We start from the raw sequence: 15,418 nt of genomic DNA, 5'->3' as shown, positions 1-15,418 counted from the left end.
GAGCTCAGAGAACACCATGTAGTCTCCAGCTTCTGTGGGGCTGGCAGTGACCTAGGTGGACAACGAACAAACTTTGACAAGGGCCAGCCTGGAGGGGAAGAGCCTAAACCGGACCAGCTACTTAGGGAGAAGCTGGAACCTGGAAAGGTGATAGGAAAAAGATATTTTTATAACCGAGATACACGATCATGGCATTAACCCAAACAAAGAGAGGGCATTCAATGGAGTAATTGTTTTCACTCCAGTGGTTCATTTTCTGTTTTACTGGGAGTGATCTAACTGAATCAGTCTGTTGTCCAGCTTTGAAAAGACTTGAAGATAGGTTTAAGTTTCTCACCAAAACACTCAAATGAAAACTTAAAGTGAACGTACAATTGGAATGTTCACTTTTATACGTAAAAGTAATGTGTATCTTATTTAATTATTTGTTACATATATATAAAAAAGCAGCACCGTTGCTGAAAATAAAATCCATCTGAGAACCCAAAAGCAGCAGTCTGGCAGCCAGGTCTTTCAGAGAAAAGAGCACAAACCTTAAACTGAACAGTCCTGACCTTAAGAATACACATTGTCACTTCCTAGTTGTGTGATTTTCAGCAAACTACCAATGCTCTCTGACCTACAGATTCCCCATCTACGTATTTGGGATAATAATATGGACTGGTGGTATTGTTGTCTTCATCCATGTGGGCTGCTATACCAAATATCATTGCCTAGGGAGCTTATAAGCAACAGAATTTATTCCTCACAGTTCTGGACACTGGAAGTCCAAGATCAAGGTGATGTCAGATTCAATGTCTGATGAGTACCCACCTCCTTACTGATGGCTGTCTTCTCACTGTATCCTCACATGGCAGAAGGGGTAAGGGAGCTTTTCGGTGCCTCTTTCATAAAGACAATAACCCCATTCAAGAGGATTCTAATCATGACCTAATCACCTCTGTCATAAGAGTGAGGTACTGGAGAAGGAATGGGGAATAGAATAGCCACACCTGTCCCTTATGACATTGCTGTCATTCATCTTATTTATCCATATGCTATTATCATCCAATACTCTGTCATTATTAATTTTAAAACTTATTAGATTAAGATTAAGAAAAATAAAGTATTTCTTTTACCTTAATTTATTCCTTCTGTGATGTTCTTCTTTTCTTTATGTAATTAAAGTTTTTGATCTTATCATTTAGTTTCCTTTGTCCTGAACAATTTCTTCTAACATTTCTTGCAGGGCAGATCTGTGATGAAATCCCTGTTTTTGTTTGTCTGAAAAAGGCCTTATCTCTCTTTCATTGTGAAGGATAATTTCTTTGGATTTAGAAGTCTAGGTTGGTAGGATTGTTTTTCCTTTCCACTGTTTAAATAATTCACTCCACTACTTTCTTGCCTGTATGATTTCTGATTAGAAGAACACTCATTCTTTTCCTTGTTTTCACGATTTGCAAGGGGTTTTCACCCTCTCTGGATTCTTTCAAAATTGTCCCTGTATTTGGTTTCTACAGTTTGAATATGATGTGCCTATCTCTCAGATTTTTGGTATTTATACTGTTTATATTGTGATGTTTTCTAGGCTTCCTGGGTTTACGATTTGGTGTCTGCCATTAATTTTAGAAAACTAACATTGTTATATCAATATTTTGTCTGCTCCTTTCCCTCATCTCATTGTAATGTTTCAAGTATGCATATGTAACAGCATTTGAAATGGTTCCAGTTTTTGGATATTCTGTTCTGTGTTTTCATTCTTTTTGTTTGTTTGAATTCAGTCTTAGAAAGTTTCTGAGGACATATCTTCAAGCTCTACCCACCCAGGAGACATCAAAGACATTCATTTCTGCTACAGTGTTTTTGATTTTCAACACTTACGTTTGATGCTTAGATCGTCTGTCTCTGTGCTTATATTACCCATTTGTTTTTGCATGTTGTCTACTTTTTCTATTAGAGTCCTTAGCATATTATTCATATTATTCTAAATCCCTATCTCATAATTCTAAAATCTATGTCTAATCTGGTTCTGATGCTTACTTTGTCTTTTCTGTGGATTTTATGACTTCTTTGATTTTACTATTTGTTTCATTTTGGTTTTATTTACTGCCCTTTAGGTCAACTTGTAATTTTTGTTGAAATTTTGGCATGGATACAACATATTAGGTAATAGGAACTCAGGTAAATAGACTTATTAGTGTAATGTTTTATATTAGTATGAGTAGTGGTCGTATTTAATATCTGTTGTACCTGTAGGTGTCAGAGGCCTCAAGGTCCTATAGTATCGTTATTTTGTCTCCCCTTTGACACTGGCGCTTCTCTTTGCTCCTCAGACAGGGTCTGTTTGTCTTGTAGCTCCTTCAGCTATAATCCAGTTATTTATCGGAGCCTTTGTGGGAAGAGGAAACTCTCTACAATCCAGTGATTAACTATCATTCCTTTAGTGGGCCTGTGTCCCTGTGCTGTTACCTTCACATTTGTTTCTTAGCTTTTTTCGCCCTTATGTGAGAAAAAATATCTAGAGGGGTTTGGAATCTAGGAAATGGAACACTCTTGGATGGGATAAAGCTCCTGTAAACTGTTTTCACCTGGACAGGGCCTTTGTTGTTAAAAAAGCTTCGGGCTCCTTTCACAGTGGCTACATTTCCCTTCACACTGCCAGAGCCGTCTCTAGCTTGAGAGCCTGGTGATGTTCTTAGAAGTAAAACCTATGAAAATGGAGTAGCAGGAGTTTTTTCTCTGAGGCTAGTTCACACCCAGCCTCCACAATTTGTCAAAATTACTATTAAATCTGTCTACAAATTCATGGCTCCAGTGAGCCCTGCTCCAGGTAACAAAGGGAAGCCTTTATTTTATGTATTTATCTAACCGTCCAAATTTTTGGGATGGAAATTTGCCCTATCCCTCTAATAGGCCCAAGAAATGTCATTGATTTTCCATTTGCACAGCTTTCTTCTTATTATAAGAAAAGAGGTTATGATCACCAAGATCTTAACATACTGTAGCTGAAGCCAGAAGTGTCTAATTTTAATTCCTTATTTATTCAACAACTGTGAAGCAGTTGGCAAAATTGACCACATTTCCCTTGTGAGATTCCCTTTCCTCTGTCTTCTCTGTCAGCATTAACACAACTTTTCTCTTCCTTCTCCACCAGTTCATTCTTAGTGTTTCTCCCTCCAATCATAGGTTCTCACTACTGTCCCCATCTGCATTCTCACTGAGTCTGGCTTTAACACCATGAATATAATGCAAAATTTCCAACTTGTACATCATATCAGGTATGATTCCCCATAACCTTATTTTCTGTAGCTGATCGGGTTTCTTCTTCTTCCAATAGTGGTACCAAACAACCTTCAGGAAAAAGATGTCAGAAATTGAACTCATAATCTTATTTCCATTCCTATTTACCTGTGTTCATTTCCCAGCTTGATGGATAGCACAACCACTCATCAAACAACTGAGTAAACTGGAAACCTTAATGTCTCTCAGGTGAGATTAACTTGAACTCATTCACATTTTTCAATTATGACTACTCTTCTCCACACCTACTGGAATATGTTCTGTTTAGTCCTTCATCATTTTCATTCTTTCTCACCCAGACTGTGACAATAGATCCAAATAATCTCTTTTGGCTAATCTGATTTTAGACTTCCTTCCATAATACTATAAGAACTAGCTTTAAAACATGATGACCTAACGGTTATTTCTCTGTTCAGATCCTTCCATGGCTTCGAAACCTGTAACTTAAAGTGCAAGTTCTTGAAATGGTGAACAAGGTCCTTAACTTTCCACCCTGGCCTAATTCCTAGTCTCACCTGCTGTCATTTCCCAAATATGCAATTTGCTTCGATCATCTTGAACTATTTGCGGTTTACTCAATTATACTATACTTTTACATATTTTTCATTTTGTCTTAATTTCTCTTCCCTTGCTTGAGTGACTCTACCTGAACTTCCTCTCGTTCACCTCTCGTTTGGAAGTCTTTTTCTATCCCTTCCCCACATCATCCTTCCTGCCACTTCCATCCTAATTTGGTGACCATTGTGCTACAACTTTATACTTCAAGCATAGCCTGCAGAACCTATGATTGGAGGGAGAAACAACTAAAAATGAACTGGTGGAGAAGGAAGAGAAAAGTTTATGATATCCTGGATTGGAACCTAAGACTGAAAAAGGAGAGAATTGGTAAAATTCAAATGAAGTTTGCAGTTTAATTCATAGCTATGTACCTCTGTGTATTTCTTAGTTTAGACAAATAACCACAGAAATTTAGTATAGTAACATTCAGGGACTCTCAAGTAAAAATGAGTAAGGAATATGTAAGAGCTATATCCCTCTTTGTGTATCTAAACATGTTCAAAAATAAAATATCTGTTTTTACAATTCACAGGAAAATAAAAGCCTTGAATTTACTTCTGTCACAGCAATTACTGTACTATGTGAATGACCTGAGATACTATGCTGTTCTCACTTCTCTAGCCTGAATTTACTTTTCTATACAATTAGGCTAATAACAGCCCTAATCTCTGGTCTTTTCATGAGGACTAAATCAGAGAAGCCATGTGAAGGACTTTGCACAAGATCCTGGACCCAATCAGTACTTGCTTAGCATTAGCTATTATTACTGTTATTGACAAAATCATTGATTTTTCATATCTTTCAGCCCCACTGGACTCTGAACTCCTTAAGTGCCTAGCATGGTATCTGTCAAACAGGAAATGCTCAGCAAATATTTGTGGAACAAATATTGAATGAAAATATAGATACTAATATTATTCCTTCTCTCTCCCTAGATATGCTTTTCATAACATGACAGAAATAAATCCCCCTGTGGTTGGTTTACTTCAGTGATCAGAATTCACTACAATATCACCATTGCTTGCTCTCCTACTGAACTCTTCTCCACCTCAGACCTTAAAAGAAACTGTGTTTCATCTATCATCCTAGAATTCATGCCCTCTATTTATTCTACTGCACAAAAGAAATCTAAACTGTAGAAGTGTATTTTTCAGCCAACTCATCTTTTGGAAGTCAAAACTCCCCTTTTATTGAATTTCTAACTTTACAATCAATGAGGATTCTCAAATTTCTCCTAGATAGAAATTTCTTCTTAATGTTGGACAGTCTTCAGAATTAAAATGGATATATTGTAGCTGTGAAATGTCTGGTTGATCTTAAGTCATAAAATTTGCAAAGCAGAAAAAAATTAATCACTCAGAATTAATTCAATAAAGTCATTGAATTTCAAGCTAAAAAGATGCTTAAATTACATATAATCTAAATGTTACTACTTACCTGAGGACACACAAGCAATGATTGCTTTCAAAGCCAGTATTCCTTTTATTGTTCCATAAGCACCTCACACATGGGTAATCAATTCATATTCCGTTTAGATACATAATATAGATCAATCTATATTTCACTTATTCTACTTCTTATTCTTTTTAAGATACCAGGATAAACATCATACCTTCCAGGAAAAGTCTTGACACATATGTGTCTGCACACACACACACACACACACACACACACACACACACACACAAGCCAGAATGGGTGCTCCTGCTATGCAGCCTCGCGGCACCTGGTCACCACTCATTGAAGCACTTACTCTACTTGTTTCAGTTTCATCTTCAATTGTCCTACATGACAGACTTTAAACTCCAGGTCAGATAACCATGTCTATCTGGTTCTTCATTGTATTTCTAGTTTTAAGTACACTGAGAACTGCTTAATTCAACACTTGTTGAATGAATAAATGAATCAGCCAAGTAATTAATTAATTGAGATAACTTTTCAAATCTCAATAGTGTCAAATAGCAGGCTTCTACTATGTTATTACTTTGGCATTAAAATGGATTTTTTTTCATATGTTACATGATCTTAAAGACAAGCATGTACAAATACAGCCAAAAATTTGCTATTCTACCTTTATTTTCATACCCTCCCACACCAATTCGTATTAGATACTTGGACAAGATGGCAGGGAAATATTTGACATAGACCTTTTTATTCAGTCAGGTAATTCTACAAACTGGTATGATAGAAAGTTATCCTAGTACTTATTTCTTTTATGTGAAAGTCTGTACCTCCTCCAATTCCTTCTCTCCTGACCCCTTTCTCTGGTAACCACAAGTCTGATCTCTTTTGCTATGACTCTTTTTTTTGTTTTTTGCATTTAGATTCTACACATATGTAAGATTATACATTATTTGCCTTGCTGTCTGACTTATTTCACTTAGCTTATAACGCCTTCAGGTCCATCCATGCTATTGCAACTGGTAGGATTTCCCCTTTTCTTATGGGTCAATAATATTCTATTGTATATACATACCACAACTTCTTTATCCATTCATCAACTGATGGACATTTAGGTTGTTTCCTTCTCTTGGCTACTGTAAATAATGCTATTATGAACATGGAAGTGCAGATATTTTCATGTCAGTGCTTTGCTTGCCTTTGGATATAGTCCCAGAAGTGGCACTGCTGGATCATACAGTAACTTTATTTTTAACTTTTTGAGAATCTTCCATATTGTTTTCCGTAGTGGCTGTAATAATTTACAATTCCATCAACAGTGCACAAGGGTTCCCTTTTTCCATATCCTCACCAGCATTTTTAATTCTGGATTTTTAATGATAAACATTCCATAACCATGAGGTAATAACTCACTGTGATTTTAATTTTCATTTCCCTAATCACTAAGTGATGTTGAACATCTTTTCATGTACCTGTTGGGCTTCTGCATATCTTCTTTGGAGAAATGTCTACTCCAGCCCTTTGCCCATTTTTTAATTGGGTTATTTTCTTTCTTTACTATTGAAATATATGAGTTCTTTATGTATTTTGGTATTAATCCCTTATCAGATACATGGTTTGCAAAGATATTTTCCATCCCATACGTTGTCCTTTCACTTATTGATGGCTTCTTTTCTTTCTCGTTAGCTTTTTAGATTATTGTAGGCACACTTGTTGACTTTTATTTTGCTGTTTGTGTTTTAGGTTTCATATCAAAAAGATCATTAACAAGACCCACATCTAGGAACTTTGTTTCTATGTTTTCTTCTACTAATTTTATATTTTCATACCTTACATCTACCTCTTTAATTCATTTCAAGTTAATTTTTGTAGGTAGTATAAGATATGGATCCAGTTTCATTCATTTATATGTGAATATACAATTATCCTAGCACCATTTATTGAAGAGATTGTCTTTCTCCATTGAAATTTCTTGGCTCCCTTATCAAATATTAGTTGACCATATATGCTTCAGTTTATTTTGGGCTCTTGATTCTATTCCATTGTCCTATTTGTCTATTTTTACATCAGTATGATGCCATTTTGATGACTATAGCTTTGTAGTATAGCTTGAAAAAAAGAAATGTGATATTGCTTGCTTTGTTCTTCATTCTCAGGATTTCTTGGCTATCCAGGGTCATTTGTTGTTCCACATCCATTTCAGAAGTGTTTTCTCTATTTCTGTAAAAAGTGCCATTGGAATCTTAATAGGGATTGCATTGAATCTGTAGAAGACTTTGGTATTACTGACATTTTAACAGTATTAATTTCCAATCTATGAACTTGGGACCCTTTCCATTTATTTTTGTCTTCAATTTCTTTCAACAATGTCTTATGGTTTTCAGTTTAGCAGTCTCTCATCTTCTTAGTTAAATTTATTCCTAAATATTTTACTGTCTTTGATAGTACAGTAAATAGGATTGATTTATTCTTTTTTCAGAAACTTCACTGTTAATGTATAGAATTGATTCTGATTGGTGCATATTAAATCCTGCAACTTTACTGAATTCTTTAATTGGATCTAAGTTTTTGATTGAATCATTATAATTTTCTGTGTATAAGATTATGTCATAAGCCAATAGACATTATTTTATTTCTTCTTTTCCAACTCTAATACCTTTTCTTTATTTTTCTTTCCTAATTGTTCTAGCTACTACTTTTAGTACTATGTTAAATAGGAGTGGTGAGAGTGGGCACCCTTGTCTCATTCTTGACCTTACAAGAAAAGCTTTTATCCTTTCACCATTAAGTATGATGCTAGCTGTGGATGATTTTTATTGAGATATATTCCATATATAACTAATTTTTTGAGAATTTTTATCATGAATGGATGTTGAATTTTGATGAATGCTTTTTCTACATCTATTTAGATGATCATATGATTTTTTCTTTCATTCTATTAATGTGATACAACACTGACCAATCTGCATATTTTAAAACATTTTTGCATCTCCAAGGATAAATCCCATTTGGTCATGATGAATAATCCTTTTAATATGTTGCTGAATTCAGTTGCTAGCATCTTAATGAGAATTTTTGTATTTACACTTACTAGGAATATTAGCCTATAGTTTTCTTTTCTAGTAGTGTCCTTTTTATTTATCTATTTATTTATATTTTATTTTGATATTGTTAATGTACAATTACTTGAACAACATTATTGTAACTAGATTCCACCTATTAACAAGTCCCCCCCACATACCCCATTACAGTCACTGTCCATCAGTGTAGTAAGATCCCATAGAATCATTACTTGTCTTCTCTGTATATACTGCCTTTCCAGTGTCCCCCCACCGGCTACATTATGTCTGCTAATCATAATGTCCCTTTTTTCCTCCTTATCCCTCCCTTCCCACCCATCCTCCCCAGTCCCTTTCCCTTTGGTAACTGTTAGCCCATTCTTGGGTTCAGTGAATCTGCTGTTGTTTTGTTCTTTTAGTTTTTTCTTTGTTCTTATACTCCACAGATTAGTGAGATCATTTGATACTTGTCTCTCTCCCCCTGGCTTATTTCACTAAGCATAATACCCTCTAGCTCCATCCATGTTGTTGCAAATGGTAGGATTTGTTTTCTTCTTATGGCTGAATAATTTTCCTTTGTGTATATGTACTACATCTTCTTTATCCATTCATCAACTGATGGACATTTAGGTTGCTTCCATTTCTTGGCTATTGTAAATAGAGCTGCAATAAACACAGGGGTACATATGTCTTTTTCAAACTGGGATGCTGCATTCTTAGGGTAAATTCCTAGGAGTGGAATTCCTGGGGAAAATGGTATTTCTATTTTTAGTCTTTTGAGGAACCTCCACACTGCTTTCCACAATGGTTGAACTATTTTACATTCCCACCAGCAGTGTAGGAGGGTTCCCCTTTCTCCACAACCTCACCAACAATTGTTGTTTGTCTTTTGGATGGTAGCAATCCTTACTGGTGTGAGGTGATATCTCCTTGTGGTTTTAATTTGCATTTCTCTGATGACTAGTGATGTGGAGCATCTTTTCATGGGCCTGTTGGCCATCTGAATTTCTTCTTTGGAGAAGTGTCTGTTCAGATCCTCTGCCCATTTTTTAATTGGCTTATTTGCTTTTTGTTTATTAAGGTGTGTGAACTCTTCATATAATTTGGATATCAACCCCTTATCAGATGTGTCATTTATGAATATATTCTCCCATACTGTAGGATGTCTTTTTGTTCTACTGATTGTATCCTTTGCTGAACAGAAGCTTGTTAGTTTGATACAATCCCACTTGTTCATTTTTGCTTTTCTTTCCCTTGCCCGGGAAGAAATGTTCATGAAGAAGTTGCTCAAGTTTATGTCCCAGAGATTTTTGCCTATATTTTTTTCTAAGAGTTTTATGGTTTCATGACTTACTTTTAGGTTTTTGATCCATTCTGAGTTTACTTTTGTGTATGAGGTTAGGCAATAATCCAGTTTCATTCTCTTGCATGTAGCTGTCCAATTTTGCCAACACCAGCTGTTAAAGAGTCTGTCATTTCCCCATTGCTCTCTAGTCTCTTCCGCTGGTCTGTGGGTCTGTTCTTGTGCCAGTACCAAACTATTTTGAATACTGTGGCTTTGTAGTAGAGCTTGAAGACAGGGAGCATAATTCTCCCTGCTTTATTCTTCCTTCTCAGGATTGTTTTGGCTCTTTGGGGTCTTTTGTCATTCAATATGAATTTTAGAACTATTTGCTCTAGTTCATTTAAGAATGCTATAGTTATCTTGATAGGGATAGCATTGAATTTGTAGATTCCTTAAGGCAGGATGGCCATTTTGACAATATTAATTCTTCCTAGCCAAGAGCATGGGATGAATTTCCATTTATTAGTGTCCTCTTTAATTTCTCTTAAGAGTGTCCCATAGTTTTCAGGGTATAGGTCTTTCACTTCCTTGGTTAGGTTTATTCCTAGGTATTTTATTCTTTTGATGCAATTGTGAATGAAATTGTTTTCCTGTTTCCTCTTTCAGCTAGTTCATAATTAGTGTATAGGAATGTAACAGATTTCCGTGTATTAATTTTGTATCCCACAACTTTGCTGAATTCAGATATTAGATCTAGTAGTTTAGGAGTGGTTTCTTAAGGGTATTTTTTTGTGTACAATATCCTGTCATGTGAAAACAGAGACAGTTTGACTTCTTCCTTGCAAATATGGATGCCTTTTATATCTTTGTGTTGTTTGATTGCTGTGGCTAGGACCTCCAGTACTAAGTTGAATAGAAGTGGGGAGAGTGGGCATCCTTGTCTTGTTTCCAATCTTAAAGGAAAAGCTTTCAGATTCCCACTGTTAAGTAAATGTTTGCTGTGGGTTTGTCATATATGGCCTTTATTATGTTGAGGTACTTGCCCTCTATACCCATTTTGTTGAGAGTTTTTATCATGAATGGATGTTGAACTTTGTCAAATGCTTTTTCAGCATCTATGGAGATGATCATGTGCTTTTTGTCCTTTTTGTTGATGTGGTGGATGATGTTGATAGATTTTTGAATGTTGTTCCATCCTTGCATCCCTGGGATGAATCCCACTTGATGATGATGGGTGATTTTTTTAATGTATTTTTGAATTTGGTTTGCTAATATTTTGTTGAGTATTTTTGCATCTATGTTCATCAGGGATATTGGTCTGTAATTTTCTTTTTTTGTGTTGTCTTTCCCTGGTTTTGGTATTAGAGTGATGTTAGCCTCGTAGAATGAGTTTGGGAGTATTCCTTCCTCTTCTACCTTTTGGAAAACTTAAAAGAGGATGGGTATTAGGTCTTCACTAAATGCTTGATAAAATTCAGCAGTAAAACCATCTGGACTAGGACTTTTTTTCTTAGGTAGTTTGTCGATTGCCAATTCAATTTCTTTGCTGGTAATTAGTCTATTCAGATTTTCTGTTTCTGCCTGGGTCAGCCTTGGAAGGTTGTATTTTTGTAGAAAGTTGTCCAATTCTTCTAGGTTATCCCATTTGTTACCAGATAATTTTTCATAGTATTCTCTCATAATTCTTTGTTTTTCTGTGGTGTCTGTAGTGATTTTTTCCTTTCTCATTTCTGATTCTGTTTATGTGTGTAGACTCTTTTTTTCTTGATAAGTCTGGCTAGGGGTTTATCTATTTTGTTTATTTTCTTGAAGAATGAGCTCCTACTTTGATTGATTCTTTCTATTGTTTTATTCTTCTCCATTTTATTTATTTCTGCTATAATCTTTATTTTGTCCTTCCTTCTACTGACTTTGAGCCTCATTTGTTCTTCCATTTCTAGGTTCATTAATTGGGAGTTTAGACTGTTTATTTGGGATTGTTCTTCTTTCCTGAGGTAGGCCTCTATTGCATTATATTTCCCTCTTAGCATGGCCTTTGCTGCATCCCACAGATTTTGTGTTATTGAAATATTGTTGTCATTTGTCTCCATATATTGCTTGAACTCTGTTTTTATTTGGTCATTGATCCATTGATTATTTAGTATCATGTTATTAAGCCTCTATGTGTTTGTGGGCTTTTTCATTTTCTTTGTGTAATGTATTTCTAGTTTCATACCTTTGTGATCTTAGAAGCTGGTTGGTACAATTTCAATCTTTTTGAACTTACTGAGGTTCTTTTTGTGGCCTAGTATATGATCTATTCTTGAAAATGTTCCAGGTGCACTTGACAAGAATGTGTATCCTGTTGCTTTTGGATGTAGTGTTCTGTAGATGTCCATTAGGTCCATCTGTTCTAATACATTTTTCAGTGCCTCTGTATCTTTAATTATTTGCTGTCTGGTTGATCTGTCCTTTGGAGTGAGTGGTCTGTTGAAGTCTCCTGAAATGAATACATTGCATTCTATTTCCCCCTTTAATTCTGTTAGTAGTTGTTTCACATATGAAGGTGGTCCTGTGTTGGGTGCATAGATGTTTATAATAGTTATATCTATTATATAATAGTGATATAACTATTATAACAGTCTTGTTGGACTGACTTCTTTATCATTATGTAATGTCCTCTTTGTTTCTTGTGACTTTCTTTGTTTTGAAGTCTATTTTTTCTGATACAAGTATTGCAACTTCTTATTTTTACTCCCAGTTAGTTGCATGAAATATCTTTTTCCATCCCTTTACTTTCAGTCTGTGTATGTCTTTGGGTTTGAAGTGAGTCTCTTGTAGGCAGCATATAGACGGGTCTTGTTTTTTAATCCATTCAGTGACTCTATGTCTTTGATTGGTGCATTCAGTCCATTTACATTTAGGGTGATTATCAATAGGTATGTACTTATTTCCATTGCAGGCTTTAGTTTCATGGTTACCAAAGGTTCAAGGATAATTCCCTTACTATCTAACAGTCTAATTTAACTGACTTCACATGCTATTACAAACAGAACCTAAAGGTTTTTTTTTTCCTCCTATTTCTTCCTCCTCCATTCTTTGTATGCTATGGATCATATTCTGTGCTCTTTGTCTATCCCTTGGGTATACTTCCTTAGGAATACTTCCATCTATAAAAGTCCCTCCAAAATGCACTGTAGAGGTGGTTTGTGGGAGGTAAATTCTCTCAACTTTTTGTTACCTGAAAATTGTTTAATCCCTCCTTCAAATTTAAATGATAACCTTGCCGGGTATAGTAGTTCTTGGTTCAAGGCCCTTCTGCTTCACTGCATTAAATATATCATGCCACTCCCTTCTGGCCTGTAAGGTTTCTGTGGAGAAGTCTGATGATAGCCTGATGGGTTTTCCTTTATATGTGATCTTTTTTCTCTTTCTTGCTGCTTTTAGAAGTCTGTCTTTATCCTTGATCTTTGCCATTTTAATTATTATATGTTTTGATGTTGTCTTCCTTGGGTCCCTTGTGTTGCAAGATCTGTGCACCTCCATGTCCTGAGAGACTATCTCCTTCCCCAGATTGGGAAAGTTTTCAGCAATTACCTGCTCAATTACACTTTCTATCCATTTTTCTCTCTCTTCTTCTTCTGGTACCCCTATAATATGAATATTGTTATATTTGGATTGATCACACAGTTCTCTCAATATTCTTTCATTCTTAGAGATTCTTTTGTCTCTTCATGCCTCAGCTTCTTTTTATTCCTCTTCCCTAATTTCTATTCCATTTACCGTCACTTCTACTACATCTGATCTACCTTTAAATCCCTCCATTGTATGTTTCATTTCAGATATGGAATTTCTTAATGATTGAATCTCTGACTTAAATTCATTCCTGAGTTCTTGAATATTTTTCTGTACCTCCATAAACATGTTTATGATTTTTATTTGGAACTCTCTTTCAAGCAGATTGGTGATTTCAGTTTCACTTGACCCTTTATCTGGGGTTTGTGAGATTTTGGTCTGAACCATATTCTTTTGGTGTTTCGTATTTCTGTGTGGTGCCCACTAGTGCCCAGAAGCTCGGGTCTCTGGACCTGCTCAGCCCCTAGAGTGAGGTTGGGTGTTGTAGGGGAGTAGAGATGGTGCCTGGGGGGAGGAAAGATCTTTTTCCTGATTCCTATCTCCTGCACCTGTCCCTGAGGTCAGAGCCAGTGGACCAAGCACACAGGTGAAAGCCTCTGCGCTGTGTGTCTCTTGCTGTTGTAGGCGGAGCCTCCCTCTGGCTGGCCTGATGCCAGCACAGTGACTGCAGATTTGTGAACTGGTACTGGCAGGCTAGGAGGAAGGTGCAGCTGGCTGTGTGTCACAGTGGGGGGCCTCAGAGCTGAGTAGGCAGCCAGGGGGATTGGGCGTCTGAAGCTCCTCAAAGTTCCCAACCAGCTGGGCAGAGTGCACCCAGACAACCTTGTCCAGCTCTCCCCTCCCCCACGTAGCAAGCTCTGTGCAAACCCGGCCCCTTCAGCAGCTCTCGCTGCTAGGAAGCCTCTCAGACTGTCTGCCTTTCCCTTGTCCCAGAGTGGCCCGGTGTGGATGCTCTCCTCCACAAATGGCCAGAATCTGTCTCTCAAGCACTCCACCTGTCTGAGCTCCCCAATGTCCAGAGCACCACATAGTGTAGGTTTCTGCTACCAAAGCAGACCTCCAGGGCTGTGTGTTCAGCAGTCCCAGGCTTCCACCCCCTCCCCTGCTCCATTTCTCTTCCTCCCGCCAGTGAGCCGGGGTGGGGGAAGGATTAAGGCTTTCGTACATTACCATGTTTCATGACATCTGCTCTGTTCGTGAGGTCTGTATACAGTCTGGTTCAGCCTTCTTTCTTGTTGCTGTTTTAGGGTTAGTTGTATCAATTAACTACATTTTCATACTACTTGTGGTTTTGGGAGGAATCCTCTGTCTCCCCTCTCACACCGCCATCTTGAATCCAGTAGTGTCCTTTCATGGTTTTGGTATAAGTATAATTATGGCATTTGAAAGGATTGGTGTTAATTATTCTTTAGATGTTTGGTGTAATTCACCAGTGAAGCCATCTGGTCTGTGGCTTTTCTTTATTGGGAGATTTTTGGTTAATGACTCAATCTTCTTACTAGTAATAGGTCTGTTCAGATTTTCTATTTCTTCCTGGTTGAAGTCTTGGTAAATTGTGTGTTTCTAAGAATTTTTTCATTTCTTCTATATTGCCCTGATTTTTAGCATATATTTGTTCTTAGTAGCCTCTTACGTGCCTTAGAATTTTTGTGGCATGAGTTGCAATGTCTCCTTTTTGATTTATAATTTTGTTTATTTGGGTTCTTTCCCTTTTTTCCTTAGTCTTGCTAAGGCTTTTCAATTTTATTTATCTTTTCAAAGAATTAACTTCTAGTTTGGCTAATCTTTTTTATTGTTTTTCTGTTCTCTATTTCATCTATTTCTGCACTAATTTTTTTATTTCCTTTCTTCTAACTTTGGGCTCAGTTTGTTTTCCTCTTTCTAGTACCTTAAGATGTAGAGTTAAGTTGTTTATTTGGGATCTTTCCTGCTTCTTAATATAGGTGTTGATTGCTATGAACTTCCCCCTTAGAACTGCTTTTGCAGTCCTATAAATTCTAGTATATCCTGTGTCCATTTTCATTTGTCTCAAACTTCTATTTCCACATTAATTTTTTCTTTGATCCATTGCTTGTTCAAGAGAGCATTAATTTCCATGTGTACATGAGGTTTCCAGTTTTCCACTTTTTATTGATCTCAGTTTCACATCATTGTCATCAGGGAAGATATTTGGTATGATCTCAATCTTTTTAAGTTTGCTAAGTCTTGTTTTGTAGAAACC

Source organism: Manis javanica, chromosome 13, assembly GCF_040802235.1.
Source record: "Manis javanica isolate MJ-LG chromosome 13, MJ_LKY, whole genome shotgun sequence".
NCBI classification, from domain to species: domain Eukaryota; kingdom Metazoa; phylum Chordata; class Mammalia; order Pholidota; family Manidae; genus Manis; species Manis javanica.
The sequence above is the reverse complement of the archived record's forward strand: the minus strand, read 5'-3'. Positions refer to the sequence as shown.